This window comes from Hyla sarda, unplaced genomic scaffold, assembly GCF_029499605.1.
Source record: "Hyla sarda isolate aHylSar1 unplaced genomic scaffold, aHylSar1.hap1 scaffold_2063, whole genome shotgun sequence".
Classification (NCBI taxonomy): Eukaryota; Metazoa; Chordata; class Amphibia; order Anura; family Hylidae; genus Hyla; species Hyla sarda.
The window spans coordinates 22,761-40,427 of record NW_026608727.1 but is presented as its reverse complement, the minus strand read 5'-3'; the positions used below and the strand labels follow the sequence as shown (position 1 = coordinate 40,427).

Here is a 17,667-nt window from a genome sequence, read left to right as displayed (position 1 = left end):
ATTTAGCAAGGGCCTCGCACCTTCTGATGCATCAGGTAGGTGCACAATAGCATAGCCTAACCCTCTGTACTTTGGTCTATATTGATGCGGGACATAGACAGCCAGCTGATGACCAATCCATTAGTGCAATGGATGGCTGGAAGCATTTGTCTTTGCCTTTGCAATACCACAGAAGCAATGCATGGTCAATGTACAGCAATGACACACCTGTGTGAACAGCCAGGAGACCCCCCCCCATGTTATGTTACATAGTTACATAGTTAGTACGGTCGAAAAAAGACATATGTCCATCAAGTTCAACCAGGGAATTAAGGGGTAGGGGTGTGGCGCGATATTGGGGAAGGGATGAGATTTTATATTTCTTCATAAGCATTAATCTTATTTTGTCAATTAGGAACATTCAGCACCCACCCGCTATCAAGGCAGCTGCCTATCATGTCATGCCCTACCTGCACAGGTGTGCTGGCTACTCAAATGATCCAATTAAGGAGGCCATTTAGTCAGCAGCAGCAGAAGTCCTGTGCCTGGACGCTCCAACAGCGGCCAGACACAAGCAGAAGCAGCAGAAGCAGCAGCAGCAGCACCACCTTTTGTTTTTTGGCTGCAGCAGCAAGGCCCACAGGGCTGGCTAGCTGGCTAGCCAGCAAGCAGGTAGCAATGAAAGTAGGAATCTTTCTTTTTAACCCTGTAAGGGGGTGGTGCACTGTACCCGAAGATACTGCCATATCGGGTCAATGCATAGGGCGACGGAAGCAAGCTTCGAAATCGGCCCCCGTTCTCAAAAATCCATTTAATATATGGTCCCCAGATAGGGGACGTATCAGATATTAAACTGATAAGAACAGATACTACACTTGATCTTAGCCAAAAGGCCGAGAAGCGATAACCGTGAAAGGGGCGGGCCCAACAAGGTCCCCTTCATGGGCACTATCACTGCTTGCTGTCAGGGAGGCTGCCAGACAATTTTCCATGCACACTCTGGGCTGGGGGGCAGTCAACCACCAGTACACACAGCAGAACCTAAACCCATACCATTATTGCTAAGCAGCAAGACAGGGGCCCATTGCACTCCCACGGGGCCTTTTTAAATGCAATCCATAACCCGGATTTGCCAGGAACCCTTCTTACTCCTCCTACTTGCATGTGACACTGGGCTTAGGATCTGCATAGGAAACACACACACAAGCACACACCTACCTTTGTTGCCTGCAGATGCCTCCTTGGCTGTCCCCAAACGGTATCAAACCAACACCCACGGGAAGCTGTAAGCATAGAGGACATGCCTGCACCCCATTGGACTTACCTGTGTGGGTTAAATCCGGGTTATTTGACAACCTATGGCGGTGATGGTTCTGCTCAGGCAGAGCAGTGCTGATGCTCCTCATAAAGCTGTCGCTGCTGTGAAGGTTCTAGGTGACATCACAATCCCTATGGTTACATACACGACAAAGCTGGGTTGTTGTTGTTTACACTCTGCAAGGCCTGTGGAAGTGAGTGACATCATAGCACTGTAGTTCTGAGGGTTCTAGATGGATGCAACAATCTCCTGTTGCTTCTATGAAGGCCATAATAGACGACATCACCAAACAGCTCCATAGTCACATACACAGCAAAGGAGAGATGTTGTTTACACCTAGTGATGTCAGTGGTATTGAGTGACATCACAGCACAGTGCTAAGGCTCCTGGGCCTGGACACAGCAGCGGCTGCAATATCTCAACGGAGAATACGTTTATATATATGTGTGTGTGTGCGCGTATATATATATATATATATATATATATATATATATATATATATTTCTCCGCCGAAATCACTTTTAAACCCATTTCCACCTTTTTTTCCCTTCTCTTCCTCTTACTTTTTTTTCACGTTTTTTTACGTTTTTCTCCTTTTCGCCTCTTTTCTGGGCGTATTATTCTTCTTTTTCTTCTTTTTTTTCGTCTAATGCATACCCCATCAGTGCAGCAATGCTTATTCAATACCGCCAGCAGATGGAGACACTGGGGGATAATTTTCTAAGGATTTATACTGATTTTTCCTGTCTGAATTTGTCGCACAGAAAGTTGCAGGCCAAATATGTGTGACATTTCTGCGACTTTAGCTTCTAGAGCATTTTTACAACATTATACATAGGTGCTGAATACATAAAAAGCGACTGTTCAGCGACAGACAAGTCGCATCGGCTGAAAGTAGGCCAGAATGTCAGTCCATGTTGGAGCAGGTTTAGATACAGTCTAAACCATAGATCTCAAAGTCTGTGCACAGAATTTAGCAAGGGCCTCGCACCTTCTGATGCATCAGGTAGGTGCACTATAGCATAGCCTAACCCTCTGTACTTTGGTCTATATTGATGCGGGACATAGACAGCAAGCTGATGACCAATCCATTAGTGCAATGGATGGCTGGAAGCATTTGTCTTTGCCTTTGCAATACCACAGAAGCAATGCATGGTCAATGTACAGCAATGACACACCTGTGTGAACAGCCAGGAGACCCCCCCATGTTATGTTACATAGTTACATAGTTAGTACGGTCGAAAAAAGACATATGTCCATCAAGTTCAACCAGGGAATTAAGGGGTAGGGGTGTGGCGCGATATTGGGGAAGGGATGAGATTTTATATTTCTTCATAAGCATTAATCTTATTTTGTCAATTAGGAACATTCAGCACCCACCCGCTATCAAGGCAGCTGCCTATCATGTCATGCCCTACCTGCACAGGTGTGCTGGCTACTCAAATGATCCAATTAAGGAGGCCATTTAGTCAGCAGCAGCAGAAGTCCTGTGCCTGGACGCTCCAACAGCGGCCAGACACAAGCAGAAGCAGCAGAAGCAGCAGCAGCACCACCTTTTGTTTTTTGGCTGCAGCAGCAGCAGCAGCAGCAGCAGCAAGGCCCACAGGGCTGGCTAGCTGGCTAGCCAGCAAGCAGGTAGCAATGAAAGTAGGAATCTTTCTTTTTAACCCTGTAAGGGGGTGGTGCACTGTACCCGAAGATACTGCCATATCGGGTCAATGCATAGGGCGACGGAAGCAAGCTTCGAAATCGGCCCCCGTTCTCAAAAATCCATTTAATATATGGTCCCCAGATAGGGGACGTATCAGATATTAAACTGATAAGAACAGATACTACACTTGATCTTAGCCAAAAGGCCGAGAAGCGATAACCGTGAAAGGGGCGGGCCCAACAAGGTCCCCTTCATGGGCACTATCACTGCTTGCTGTCAGGGAGGCTGCCAGACAATTTTCCATGCACACTCTGGGCTGGGGGGCAGTCAACCACCAGTACACACAGCAGAACCTAAACCCATACCATTATTGCTAAGCAGCAAGACAGGGGCCCATTGCACTCCCACGGGGCCTTTTTAAATGCAATCCATAACCCGGATTTGCCAGGAACCCTTCTTACTCCTCCTACTTGCATGTGACACTGGGCTTAGGATCTGCATAGGAAACACACACACAAGCACACACCTACCTTTGTTGCCTGCAGATGCCTCCTTGGCTGTCCCCAAACGGTATCAAACCAACACCCACGGGAAGCTGTAAGCATAGAGGACATGCCTGCACCCCATTGGACTTACCTGTGTGGGTTAAATCCGGGTTATTTGACAACCTATGGCGGTGATGGTTCTGCTCAGGCAGAGCAGTGCTGATGCTCCTCATAAAGCTGTCGCTGCTGTGAAGGTTCTAGGTGACATCACAATCCCTATGGTTACATACACGACAAAGCTGGGTTGTTGTTGTTTACACTCTGCAAGGCCTGTGGAAGTGAGTGACATCATAGCACTGTAGTTCTGAGGGTTCTAGATGGATGCAACAATCTCCTGTTGCTTCTATGAAGGCCATAATAGACGACATCACCAAACAGCTCCATAGTCACATACACAGCAAAGGAGAGATGTTGTTTACACCTAGTGATGTCAGTGGTATTGAGTGACATCACAGCACAGTGCTAAGGCTCCTGGGCCTGGACACAGCAGCGGCTGCAATATCTCAACGGAGAATACGTTTATATATATGTGTGTGTGTGTGCGCGTATATATATATATATATATATATATATATATATATATATATATATTTCTCCGCCGAAATCACTTTTAAACCCATTTCCACCTTTTTTTCCCTTCTCTTCCTCTTACTTTTTTTTCACGTTTTTTTACGTTTTTCTCCTTTTCGCCTCTTTTCTGGGCGTATTATTCTTCTTTTTCTTCTTTTTTTTCGTCTAATGCATACCCCATCAGTGCAGCAATGCTTATTCAATACCGCCAGCAGATGGAGACACTGGGGGATAATTTTCTAAGGATTTATACTGATTTTTCCTGTCTGAATTTGTCGCACAGAAAGTTGCAGGCCAAATATGTGTGACATTTCTGCGACTTTAGCTTCTAGAGCATTTTTACAACATTATACATAGGTGCTGAATACATAAAAAGCGACTGTTCAGCGACAGACAAGTCGCATCGGCTGAAAGTAGGCCAGAATGTCAGTCCATGTTGGAGCAGGTTTAGATACAGTCTAAAGCATAGATCTCAAAGTCTGTGCACAGAATTTAGCAAGGGCCTCGCACCTTCTGATGCATCAGGTAGGTGCACTATAGCATAGCCTAACCCTCTGTACTTTGGTCTATATTGATGCGGGACATAGACAGCCAGCTGATGACCAATCCATTAGTGCAATGGATGGCTGGAAGCATTTGTCTTTGCCTTTGCAATACCACAGAAGCAATGCATGGTCAATGTACAGCAATGACACACCTGTGTGAACAGCCAGGAGACCCCCCCATGTTATGTTACATAGTTACATAGTTAGTACGGTCGAAAAAAGACATATGTCCATCAAGTTCAACCAGGGAATTAAGGGGTAGGGGTGTGGCGCGATATTGGGGAAGGGATGAGATTTTATATTTCTTCATAAGCATTAATCTTATTTTGTCAATTAGGAACATTCAGCACCCACCCGCTATCAAGGCAGCTGCCTATCATGTCATGCCCTACCTGCACAGGTGTGCTGGCTACTCAAATGATCCAATTAAGGAGGCCATTTAGTCAGCAGCAGCAGAAGTCCTGTGCCTGGACGCTCCAACAGCGGCCAGACACAAGCAGAAGCAGCAGAAGCAGCAGCAGCACCACCTTTTGTTTTTTGGCTGCAGCAGCAGCAGCAGCAGCAAGGCCCACAGGGCTGGCTAGCTGGCTAGCCAGCAAGCAGGTAGCAATGAAAGTAGGAATCTTTCTTTTTAACCCTGTAAGGGGGTGGTGCACTGTACCCGAAGATACTGCCATATCGGGTCAATGCATAGGGCGACGGAAGCAAGCTTCGAAATCGGCCCCCGTTCTCAAAAATCCATTTAATATATGGTCCCCAGATAGGGGACGTATCAGATATTAAACTGATAAGAACAGATACTACACTTGATCTTAGCCAAAAGGCCGAGAAGCGATAACCGTGAAAGGGGCGGGCCCAACAAGGTCCCCTTCATGGGCACTATCACTGCTTGCTGTCAGGGAGGCTGCCAGACAATTTTCCATGCACACTCTGGGCTGGGGGGCAGTCAACCACCAGTACACACAGCAGAACCTAAACCCATACCATTATTGCTAAGCAGCAAGACAGGGGCCCATTGCACTCCCACGGGGCCTTTTTAAATGCAATCCATAACCCGGATTTGCCAGGAACCCTTCTTACTCCTCCTACTTGCATGTGACACTGGGCTTAGGATCTGCATAGGAAACACACACACAAGCACACACCTACCTTTGTTGCCTGCAGATGCCTCCTTGGCTGTCCCCAAACGGTATCAAACCAACACCCACGGGAAGCTGTAAGCATAGAGGACATGCCTGCACCCCATTGGACTTACCTGTGTGGGTTAAATCCGGGTTATTTGACAACCTATGGCGGTGATGGTTCTGCTCAGGCAGAGCAGTGCTGATGCTCCTCATAAAGCTGTCGCTGCTGTGAAGGTTCTAGGTGACATCACAATCCCTATGGTTACATACACGACAAAGCTGGGTTGTTGTTGTTTACACTCTGCAAGGCCTGTGGAAGTGAGTGACATCATAGCACTGTAGTTCTGAGGGTTCTAGATGGATGCAACAATCTCCTGTTGCTTCTATGAAGGCCATAATAGACGACATCACCAAACAGCTCCATAGTCACATACACAGCAAAGGAGAGATGTTGTTTACACCTAGTGATGTCAGTGGTATTGAGTGACATCACAGCACAGTGCTAAGGCTCCTGGGCCTGGACACAGCAGCGGCTGCAATATCTCAACGGAGAATACGTTTATATATATGTGTGTGTGTGCGCGTATATATATATATATATATATATATATATATATATATATATATATATATATATATATTTCTCCGCCGAAATCACTTTTAAACCCATTTCCACCTTTTTTTCCCTTCTCTTCCTCTTACTTTTTTTTCACGTTTTTTTACGTTTTTCTCCTTTTCGCCTCTTTTCTGGGCGTATTATTCTTCTTTTTCTTCTTTTTTTTCGTCTAATGCATACCCCATCAGTGCAGCAATGCTTATTCAATACCGCCAGCAGATGGAGACACTGGGGGATAATTTTCTAAGGATTTATACTGATTTTTCCTGTCTGAATTTGTCGCACAGAAAGTTGCAGGCCAAATATGTGTGACATTTCTGCGACTTTAGCTTCTAGAGCATTTTTACAACATTATACATAGGTGCTGAATACATAAAAAGCGACTGTTCAGCGACAGACAAGTCGCATCGGCTGAAAGTAGGCCAGAATGTCAGTCCATGTTGGAGCAGGTTTAGATACAGTCTAAAGCATAGATCTCAAAGTCTGTGCACAGAATTTAGCAAGGGCCTCGCACCTTCTGATGCATCAGGTAGGTGCACTATAGCATAGCCTAACCCTCTGTACTTTGGTCTATATTGATGCGGGACATAGACAGCCAGCTGATGACCAATCCATTAGTGCAATGGATGGCTGGAAGCATTTGTCTTTGCCTTTGCAATACCACAGAAGCAATGCATGGTCAATGTACAGCAATGACACACCTGTGTGAACAGCCAGGAGACCCCCCCATGTTATGTTACATAGTTACATAGTTAGTACGGTCGAAAAAAGACATATGTCCATCAAGTTCAACCAGGGAATTAAGGGGTAGGGGTGTGGCGCGATATTGGGGAAGGGATGAGATTTTATATTTCTTCATAAGCATTAATCTTATTTTGTCAATTAGGAACATTCAGCACCCACCCGCTATCAAGGCAGCTGCCTATCATGTCATGCCCTACCTGCACAGGTGTGCTGGCTACTCAAATGATCCAATTAAGGAGGCCATTTAGTCAGCAGCAGCAGAAGTCCTGTGCCTGGACGCTCCAACAGCGGCCAGACACAAGCAGAAGCAGCAGAAGCAGCAGCAGCACCACCTTTTGTTTTTTGGCTGCAGCAGCAGCAGCAGCAGCAGCAGCAAGGCCCACAGGGCTGGCTAGCTGGCTAGCCAGCAAGCAGGTAGCAATGAAAGTAGGAATCTTTCTTTTTAACCCTGTAAGGGGGTGGTGCACTGTACCCGAAGATACTGCCATATCGGGTCAATGCATAGGGCGACGGAAGCAAGCTTCGAAATCGGCCCCCGTTCTCAAAAATCCATTTAATATATGGTCCCCAGATAGGGGACGTATCAGATATTAAACTGATAAGAACAGATACTACACTTGATCTTAGCCAAAAGGCCGAGAAGCGATAACCGTGAAAGGGGCGGGCCCAACAAGGTCCCCTTCATGGGCACTATCACTGCTTGCTGTCAGGGAGGCTGCCAGACAATTTTCCATGCACACTCTGGGCTGGGGGGCAGTCAACCACCAGTACACACAGCAGAACCTAAACCCATACCATTATTGCTAAGCAGCAAGACAGGGGCCCATTGCACTCCCACGGGGCCTTTTTAAATGCAATCCATAACCCGGATTTGCCAGGAACCCTTCTTACTCCTCCTACTTGCATGTGACACTGGGCTTAGGATCTGCATAGGAAACACACACACAAGCACACACCTACCTTTGTTGCCTGCAGATGCCTCCTTGGCTGTCCCCAAACGGTATCAAACCAACACCCACGGGAAGCTGTAAGCATAGAGGACATGCCTGCACCCCATTGGACTTACCTGTGTGGGTTAAATCCGGGTTATTTGACAACCTATGGCGGTGATGGTTCTGCTCAGGCAGAGCAGTGCTGATGCTCCTCATAAAGCTGTCGCTGCTGTGAAGGTTCTAGGTGACATCACAATCCCTATGGTTACATACACGACAAAGCTGGGTTGTTGTTGTTTACACTCTGCAAGGCCTGTGGAAGTGAGTGACATCATAGCACTGTAGTTCTGAGGGTTCTAGATGGATGCAACAATCTCCTGTTGCTTCTATGAAGGCCATAATAGACGACATCACCAAACAGCTCCATAGTCACATACACAGCAAAGGAGAGATGTTGTTTACACCTAGTGATGTCAGTGGTATTGAGTGACATCACAGCACAGTGCTAAGGCTCCTGGGCCTGGACACAGCAGCGGCTGCAATATCTCAACGGAGAATACGTTTATATATATGTGTGTGTGTGCGCGTATATATATATATATATATATATATATATATATATATATATATATTTCTCCGCCGAAATCACTTTTAAACCCATTTCCACCTTTTTTTCCCTTCTCTTCCTCTTACTTTTTTTTCACGTTTTTTTACGTTTTTCTCCTTTTCGCCTCTTTTCTGGGCGTATTATTCTTCTTTTTCTTCTTTTTTTTCGTCTAATGCATACCCCATCAGTGCAGCAATGCTTATTCAATACCGCCAGCAGATGGAGACACTGGGGGATAATTTTCTAAGGATTTATACTGATTTTTCCTGTCTGAATTTGTCGCACAGAAAGTTGCAGGCCAAATATGTGTGACATTTCTGCGACTTTAGCTTCTAGAGCATTTTTACAACATTATACATAGGTGCTGAATACATAAAAAGCGACTGTTCAGCGACAGACAAGTCGCATCGGCTGAAAGTAGGCCAGAATGTCAGTCCATGTTGGAGCAGGTTTAGATACAGTCTAAAGCATAGATCTCAAAGTCTGTGCACAGAATTTAGCAAGGGCCTCGCACCTTCTGATGCATCAGGTAGGTGCACTATAGCATAGCCTAACCCTCTGTACTTTGGTCTATATTGATGCGGGACATAGACAGCCAGCTGATGACCAATCCATTAGTGCAATGGATGGCTGGAAGCATTTGTCTTTGCCTTTGCAATACCACAGAAGCAATGCATGGTCAATGTACAGCAATGACACACCTGTGTGAACAGCCAGGAGACCCCCCCATGTTATGTTACATAGTTACATAGTTAGTACGGTCGAAAAAAGACATATGTCCATCAAGTTCAACCAGGGAATTAAGGGGTAGGGGTGTGGCGCGATATTGGGGAAGGGATGAGATTTTATATTTCTTCATAAGCATTAATCTTATTTTGTCAATTAGGAACATTCAGCACCCACCCGCTATCAAGGCAGCTGCCTATCATGTCATGCCCTACCTGCACAGGTGTGCTGGCTACTCAAATGATCCAATTAAGGAGGCCATTTAGTCAGCAGCAGCAGAAGTCCTGTGCCTGGACGCTCCAACAGCGGCCAGACACAAGCAGAAGCAGCAGAAGCAGCAGCAGCACCACCTTTTGTTTTTTGGCTGCAGCAGCAGCAGCAGCAGCAGCAAGGCCCACAGGGCTGGCTAGCTGGCTAGCCAGCAAGCAGGTAGCAATGAAAGTAGGAATCTTTCTTTTTAACCCTGTAAGGGGGTGGTGCACTGTACCCGAAGATACTGCCATATCGGGTCAATGCATAGGGCGACGGAAGCAAGCTTCGAAATCGGCCCCCGTTCTCAAAAATCCATTTAATATATGGTCCCCAGATAGGGGACGTATCAGATATTAAACTGATAAGAACAGATACTACACTTGATCTTAGCCAAAAGGCCGAGAAGCGATAACCGTGAAAGGGGCGGGCCCAACAAGGTCCCCTTCATGGGCACTATCACTGCTTGCTGTCAGGGAGGCTGCCAGACAATTTTCCATGCACACTCTGGGCTGGGGGGCAGTCAACCACCAGTACACACAGCAGAACCTAAACCCATACCATTATTGCTAAGCAGCAAGACAGGGGCCCATTGCACTCCCACGGGGCCTTTTTAAATGCAATCCATAACCCGGATTTGCCAGGAACCCTTCTTACTCCTCCTACTTGCATGTGACACTGGGCTTAGGATCTGCATAGGAATCACACACACAAGCACACACCTACCTTTGTTGCCTGCAGATGCCTCCTTGGCTGTCCCCAAACGGTATCAAACCAACACCCACGGGAAGCTGTAAGCATAGAGGACATGCCTGCACCCCATTGGACTTACCTGTGTGGGTTAAATCCGGGTTATTTGACAACCTATGGCGGTGATGGTTCTGCTCAGGCAGAGCAGTGCTGATGCTCCTCATAAAGCTGTCGCTGCTGTGAAGGTTCTAGGTGACATCACAATCCCTATGGTTACATACACGACAAAGCTGGGTTGTTGTTGTTTACACTCTGCAAGGCCTGTGGAAGTGAGTGACATCATAGCACTGTAGTTCTGAGGGTTCTAGATGGATGCAACAATCTCCTGTTGCTTCTATGAAGGCCATAATAGACGACATCACCAAACAGCTCCATAGTCACATACACAGCAAAGGAGAGATGTTGTTTACACCTAGTGATGTCAGTGGTATTGAGTGACATCACAGCACAGTGCTAAGGCTCCTGGGCCTGGACACAGCAGCGGCTGCAATATCTCAACGGAGAATACGTTTATATATATGTGTGTGTGTGCGCGTATATATATATATATATATATATATATATATATATATATATATATTCTCCGCCGAAATCACTTTTAAACCCATTTCCACCTTTTTTTCCCTTCTCTTCCTCTTACTTTTTTTTCACGTTTTTTTACGTTTTTCTCCTTTTCGCCTCTTTTCTGGGCGTATTATTCTTCTTTTTCTTCTTTTTTTTCGTCTAATGCATACCCCATCAGTGCAGCAATGCTTATTCAATACCGCCAGCAGATGGAGACACTGGGGGATAATTTTCTAAGGATTTATACTGATTTTTCCTGTCTGAATTTGTCGCACAGAAAGTTGCAGGCCAAATATGTGTGACATTTCTGCGACTTTAGCTTCTAGAGCATTTTTACAACATTATACATAGGTGCTGAATACATAAAAAGCGACTGTTCAGCGACAGACAAGTCGCATCGGCTGAAAGTAGGCCAGAATGTCAGTCCATGTTGGAGCAGGTTTAGATACAGTCTAAAGCATAGATCTCAAAGTCTGTGCACAGAATTTAGCAAGGGCCTCGCACCTTCTGATGCATCAGGTAGGTGCACTATAGCATAGCCTAACCCTCTGTACTTTGGTCTATATTGATGCGGGACATAGACAGCCAGCTGATGACCAATCCATTAGTGCAATGGATGGCTGGAAGCATTTGTCTTTGCCTTTGCAATACCACAGAAGCAATGCATGGTCAATGTACAGCAATGACACACCTGTGTGAACAGCCAGGAGACCCCCCCATGTTATGTTACATAGTTACATAGTTAGTACGGTCGAAAAAAGACATATGTCCATCAAGTTCAACCAGGGAATTAAGGGGTAGGGGTGTGGCGCGATATTGGGGAAGGGATGAGATTTTATATTTCTTCATAAGCATTAATCTTATTTTGTCAATTAGGAACATTCAGCACCCACCCGCTATCAAGGCAGCTGCCTATCATGTCATGCCCTACCTGCACAGGTGTGCTGGCTACTCAAATGATCCAATTAAGGAGGCCATTTAGTCAGCAGCAGCAGAAGTCCTGTGCCTGGACGCTCCAACAGCGGCCAGACACAAGCAGAAGCAGCAGAAGCAGCAGCAGCACCACCTTTTGTTTTTTGGCTGCAGCAGCAGCAGCAGCAGCAGCAAGGCCCACAGGGCTGGCTAGCTGGCTAGCCAGCAAGCAGGTAGCAATGAAAGTAGGAATCTTTCTTTTTAACCCTGTAAGGGGGTGGTGCACTGTACCCGAAGATACTGCCATATCGGGTCAATGCATAGGGCGACGGAAGCAAGCTTCGAAATCGGCCCCCGTTCTCAAAAATCCATTTAATATATGGTCCCCAGATAGGGGACGTATCAGATATTAAACTGATAAGAACAGATACTACACTTGATCTTAGCCAAAAGGCCGAGAAGCGATAACCGTGAAAGGGGCGGGCCCAACAAGGTCCCCTTCATGGGCACTATCACTGCTTGCTGTCAGGGAGGCTGCCAGACAATTTTCCATGCACACTCTGGGCTGGGGGGCAGTCAACCACCAGTACACACAGCAGAACCTAAACCCATACCATTATTGCTAAGCAGCAAGACAGGGGCCCATTGCACTCCCACGGGGCCTTTTTAAATGCAATCCATAACCCGGATTTGCCAGGAACCCTTCTTACTCCTCCTACTTGCATGTGACACTGGGCTTAGGATCTGCATAGGAAACACACACACAAGCACACACCTACCTTTGTTGCCTGCAGATGCCTCCTTGGCTGTCCCCAAACGGTATCAAACCAACACCCACGGGAAGCTGTAAGCATAGAGGACATGCCTGCACCCCATTGGACTTACCTGTGTGGGTTAAATCCGGGTTATTTGACAACCTATGGCGGTGATGGTTCTGCTCAGGCAGAGCAGTGCTGATGCTCCTCATAAAGCTGTCGCTGCTGTGAAGGTTCTAGGTGACATCACAATCCCTATGGTTACATACACGACAAAGCTGGGTTGTTGTTGTTTACACTCTGCAAGGCCTGTGGAAGTGAGTGACATCATAGCACTGTAGTTCTGAGGGTTCTAGATGGATGCAACAATCTCCTGTTGCTTCTATGAAGGCCATAATAGACGACATCACCAAACAGCTCCATAGTCACATACACAGCAAAGGAGAGATGTTGTTTACACCTAGTGATGTCAGTGGTATTGAGTGACATCACAGCACAGTGCTAAGGCTCCTGGGCCTGGACACAGCAGCGGCTGCAATATCTCAACGGAGAATACGTTTATATATATGTGTGTGTGTGCGCGTATATATATATATATATATATATATATATATATATATATATATATATTTCTCCGCCGAAATCACTTTTAAACCCATTTCCACCTTTTTTTCCCTTCTCTTCCTCTTACTTTTTTTTCACGTTTTTTTACGTTTTTCTCCTTTTCGCCTCTTTTCTGGGCGTATTATTCTTCTTTTTCTTCTTTTTTTTCGTCTAATGCATACCCCATCAGTGCAGCAATGCTTATTCAATACCGCCAGCAGATGGAGACACTGGGGGATAATTTTCTAAGGATTTATACTGATTTTTCCTGTCTGAATTTGTCGCACAGAAAGTTGCAGGCCAAATATGTGTGACATTTCTGCGACTTTAGCTTCTAGAGCATTTTTACAACATTATACATAGGTGCTGAATACATAAAAAGCGACTGTTCAGCGACAGACAAGTCGCATCGGCTGAAAGTAGGCCAGAATGTCAGTCCATGTTGGAGCAGGTTTAGATACAGTCTAAAGCATAGATCTCAAAGTCTGTGCACAGAATTTAGCAAGGGCCTCGCACCTTCTGATGCATCAGGTAGGTGCACTATAGCATAGCCTAACCCTCTGTACTTTGGTCTATATTGATGCGGGACATAGACAGCCAGCTGATGACCAATCCATTAGTGCAATGGATGGCTGGAAGCATTTGTCTTTGCCTTTGCAATACCACAGAAGCAATGCATGGTCAATGTACAGCAATGACACACCTGTGTGAACAGCCAGGAGACCCCCCCATGTTATGTTACATAGTTACATAGTTAGTACGGTCGAAAAAAGACATATGTCCATCAAGTTCAACCAGGGAATTAAGGGGTAGGGGTGTGGCGCGATATTGGGGAAGGGATGAGATTTTATATTTCTTCATAAGCATTAATCTTATTTTGTCAATTAGGAACATTCAGCACCCACCCGCTATCAAGGCAGCTGCCTATCATGTCATGCCCTACCTGCACAGGTGTGCTGGCTACTCAAATGATCCAATTAAGGAGGCCATTTAGTCAGCAGCAGCAGAAGTCCTGTGCCTGGACGCTCCAACAGCGGCCAGACACAAGCAGAAGCAGCAGAAGCAGCAGCAGCACCACCTTTTGTTTTTTGGCTGCAGCAGCAGCAGCAGCAGCAGCAAGGCCCACAGGGCTGGCTAGCTGGCTAGCCAGCAAGCAGGTAGCAATGAAAGTAGGAATCTTTCTTTTTAACCCTGTAAGGGGGTGGTGCACTGTACCCGAAGATACTGCCATATCGGGTCAATGCATAGGGCGACGGAAGCAAGCTTCGAAATCGGCCCCCGTTCTCAAAAATCCATTTAATATATGGTCCCCAGATAGGGGACGTATCAGATATTAAACTGATAAGAACAGATACTACACTTGATCTTAGCCAAAAGGCCGAGAAGCGATAACCGTGAAAGGGGCGGGCCCAACAAGGTCCCCTTCATGGGCACTATCACTGCTTGCTGTCAGGGAGGCTGCCAGACAATTTTCCATGCACACTCTGGGCTGGGGGGCAGTCAACCACCAGTACACACAGCAGAACCTAAACCCATACCATTATTGCTAAGCAGCAAGACAGGGGCCCATTGCACTCCCACGGGGCCTTTTTAAATGCAATCCATAACCCGGATTTGCCAGGAACCCTTCTTACTCCTCCTACTTGCATGTGACACTGGGCTTAGGATCTGCATAGGAAACACACACACAAGCACACACCTACCTTTGTTGCCTGCAGATGCCTCCTTGGCTGTCCCCAAACGGTATCAAACCAACACCCACGGGAAGCTGTAAGCATAGAGGACATGCCTGCACCCCATTGGACTTACCTGTGTGGGTTAAATCCGGGTTATTTGACAACTATGGCGGTGATGGTTCTGCTCAGGCAGAGCAGTGCTGATGCTCCTCATAAAGCTGTCGCTGCTGTGAAGGTTCTAGGTGACATCACAATCCCTATGGTTACATACACGACAAAGCTGGGTTGTTGTTGTTTACACTCTGCAAGGCCTGTGGAAGTGAGTGACATCATAGCACTGTAGTTCTGAGGGTTCTAGATGGATGCAACAATCTCCTGTTGCTTCTATGAAGGCCATAATAGACGACATCACCAAACAGCTCCATAGTCACATACACAGCAAAGGAGAGATGTTGTTTACACCTAGTGATGTCAGTGGTATTGAGTGACATCACAGCACAGTGCTAAGGCTCCTGGGCCTGGACACAGCAGCGGCTGCAATATCTCAACGGAGAATACGTTTATATATATGTGTGTGTGTGCGCGTATATATATATATATATATATATATATATATATATATATATATATCTCCGCCGAAATCACTTTTAAACCCATTTCCACCTTTTTTTCCCTTCTCTTCCTCTTACTTTTTTTTCACGTTTTTTTACGTTTTTCTCCTTTTCGCCTCTTTTCTGGGCGTATTATTCTTCTTTTTCTTCTTTTTTTTCGTCTAATGCATACCCCATCAGTGCAGCAATGCTTATTCAATACCGCCAGCAGATGGAGACACTGGGGGATAATTTTCTAAGGATTTATACTGATTTTTCCTGTCTGAATTTGTCGCACAGAAAGTTGCAGGCCAAATATGTGTGACATTTCTGCGACTTTAGCTTCTAGAGCATTTTTACAACATTATACATAGGTGCTGAATACATAAAAAGCGACTGTTCAGCGACAGACAAGTCGCATCGGCTGAAAGTAGGCCAGAATGTCAGTCCATGTTGGAGCAGGTTTAGATACAGTCTAAAGCATAGATCTCAAAGTCTGTGCACAGAATTTAGCAAGGGCCTCGCACCTTCTGATGCATCAGGTAGGTGCACTATAGCATAGCCTAACCCTCTGTACTTTGGTCTATATTGATGCGGGACATAGACAGCCAGCTGATGACCAATCCATTAGTGCAATGGATGGCTGGAAGCATTTGTCTTTGCCTTTGCAATACCACAGAAGCAATGCATGGTCAATGTACAGCAATGACACACCTGTGTGAACAGCCAGGAGACCCCCCCATGTTATGTTACATAGTTACATAGTTAGTACGGTCGAAAAAAGACATATGTCCATCAAGTTCAACCAGGGAATTAAGGGGTAGGGGTGTGGCGCGATATTGGGGAAGGGATGAGATTTTATATTTCTTCATAAGCATTAATCTTATTTTGTCAATTAGGAACATTCAGCACCCACCCGCTATCAAGGCAGCTGCCTATCATGTCATGCCCTACCTGCACAGGTGTGCTGGCTACTCAAATGATCCAATTAAGGAGGCCATTTAGTCAGCAGCAGCAGAAGTCCTGTGCCTGGACGCTCCAACAGCGGCCAGACACAAGCAGAAGCAGCAGAAGCAGCAGCAGCACCACCTTTTGTTTTTTGGCTGCAGCAGCAGCAGCAGCAGCAGCAAGGCCCACAGGGCTGGCTAGCTGGCTAGCCAGCAAGCAGGTAGCAATGAAAGTAGGAATCTTTCTTTTTAACCCTGTAAGGGGGTGGTGCACTGTACCCGAAGATACTGCCATATCGGGTCAATGCATAGGGCGACGGAAGCAAGCTTCGAAATCGGCCCCCGTTCTCAAAAATCCATTTAATATATGGTCCCCAGATAGGGGACGTATCAGATATTAAACTGATAAGAACAGATACTACACTTGATCTTAGCCAAAAGGCCGAGAAGCGATAACCGTGAAAGGGGCGGGCCCAACAAGGTCCCCTTCATGGGCACTATCACTGCTTGCTGTCAGGGAGGCTGCCAGACAATTTTCCATGCACACTCTGGGCTGGGGGGCAGTCAACCACCAGTACACACAGCAGAACCTAAACCCATACCATTATTGCTAAGCAGCAAGACAGGGGCCCATTGCACTCCCACGGGGCCTTTTTAAATGCAATCCATAACCCGGATTTGCCAGGAACCCTTCTTACTCCTCCTACTTGCATGTGACACTGGGCTTAGGATCTGCATAGGAAACACACACACAAGCACACACCTACCTTTGTTGCCTGCAGATGCCTCCTTGGCTGTCCCCAAACGGTATCAAACCAACACCCACGGGAAGCTGTAAGCATAGAGGACATGCCTGCACCCCATTGGACTTACCTGTGTGGGTTAAATCCGGGTTATTTGACAACCTATGGCGGTGATGGTTCTGCTCAGGCAGAGCAGTGCTGATGCTCCTCATAAAGCTGTCGCTGCTGTGAAGGTTCTAGGTGACATCACAATCCCTATGGTTACATACACGACAAAGCTGGGTTGTTGTTGTTTACACTCTGCAAGGCCTGTGGAAGTGAGTGACATCATAGCACTGTAGTTCTGAGGGTTCTAGATGGATGCAACAATCTCCTGTTGCTTCTATGAAGGCCATAATAGACGACATCACCAAACAGCTCCATAGTCACATACACAGCAAAGGAGAGATGTTGTTTACACCTAGTGATGTCAGTGGTATTGAGTGACATCACAGCACAGTGCTAAGGCTCCTGGGCCTGGA

The 17,667-nt window shown here is 46.3% G+C and overlaps 8 non-coding genes across 8 annotated transcripts; all 8 read right to left on the bottom strand.

Annotated features, from left to right (window-relative positions):
• Positions 1 to 693: 693 nt before the first annotated feature.
• On the bottom strand, positions 694 to 884 carry LOC130318645 (U2 spliceosomal RNA). Its single transcript, XR_008865131.1, has one exon. It is a non-coding gene; the product is annotated as a U2 spliceosomal RNA (small nuclear RNA).
• Positions 885 to 2,974: 2,090 nt separating this feature from the next.
• Positions 2,975 to 3,165, bottom strand: LOC130318644 (U2 spliceosomal RNA). Its single transcript, XR_008865130.1, has one exon. It is a non-coding gene; the product is annotated as a U2 spliceosomal RNA (small nuclear RNA).
• Positions 3,166 to 5,253: 2,088 nt separating this feature from the next.
• On the bottom strand, positions 5,254 to 5,444 carry LOC130318642 (U2 spliceosomal RNA). Its single transcript, XR_008865129.1, has one exon. It is a non-coding gene; the product is annotated as a U2 spliceosomal RNA (small nuclear RNA).
• A 2,104-nt stretch (positions 5,445 to 7,548) lies between these two features.
• On the bottom strand, positions 7,549 to 7,739 carry LOC130318641 (U2 spliceosomal RNA). Its single transcript, XR_008865128.1, has one exon. It is a non-coding gene; the product is annotated as a U2 spliceosomal RNA (small nuclear RNA).
• A 2,089-nt stretch (positions 7,740 to 9,828) lies between these two features.
• On the bottom strand, positions 9,829 to 10,019 carry LOC130318640 (U2 spliceosomal RNA). The gene has a single exon (XR_008865127.1). It is a non-coding gene; the product is annotated as a U2 spliceosomal RNA (small nuclear RNA).
• Positions 10,020 to 12,107: 2,088 nt separating this feature from the next.
• On the bottom strand, positions 12,108 to 12,298 carry LOC130318639 (U2 spliceosomal RNA). The gene has a single exon (XR_008865126.1). It is a non-coding gene; the product is annotated as a U2 spliceosomal RNA (small nuclear RNA).
• Positions 12,299 to 14,389: 2,091 nt separating this feature from the next.
• On the bottom strand, positions 14,390 to 14,580 carry LOC130318638 (U2 spliceosomal RNA). Its single transcript, XR_008865125.1, has one exon. It is a non-coding gene; the product is annotated as a U2 spliceosomal RNA (small nuclear RNA).
• A 2,086-nt stretch (positions 14,581 to 16,666) lies between these two features.
• Positions 16,667 to 16,857, bottom strand: LOC130318637 (U2 spliceosomal RNA). Its single transcript, XR_008865124.1, has one exon. It is a non-coding gene; the product is annotated as a U2 spliceosomal RNA (small nuclear RNA).
• Between the last annotated feature and the right edge of the window lie 810 nt (positions 16,858 to 17,667).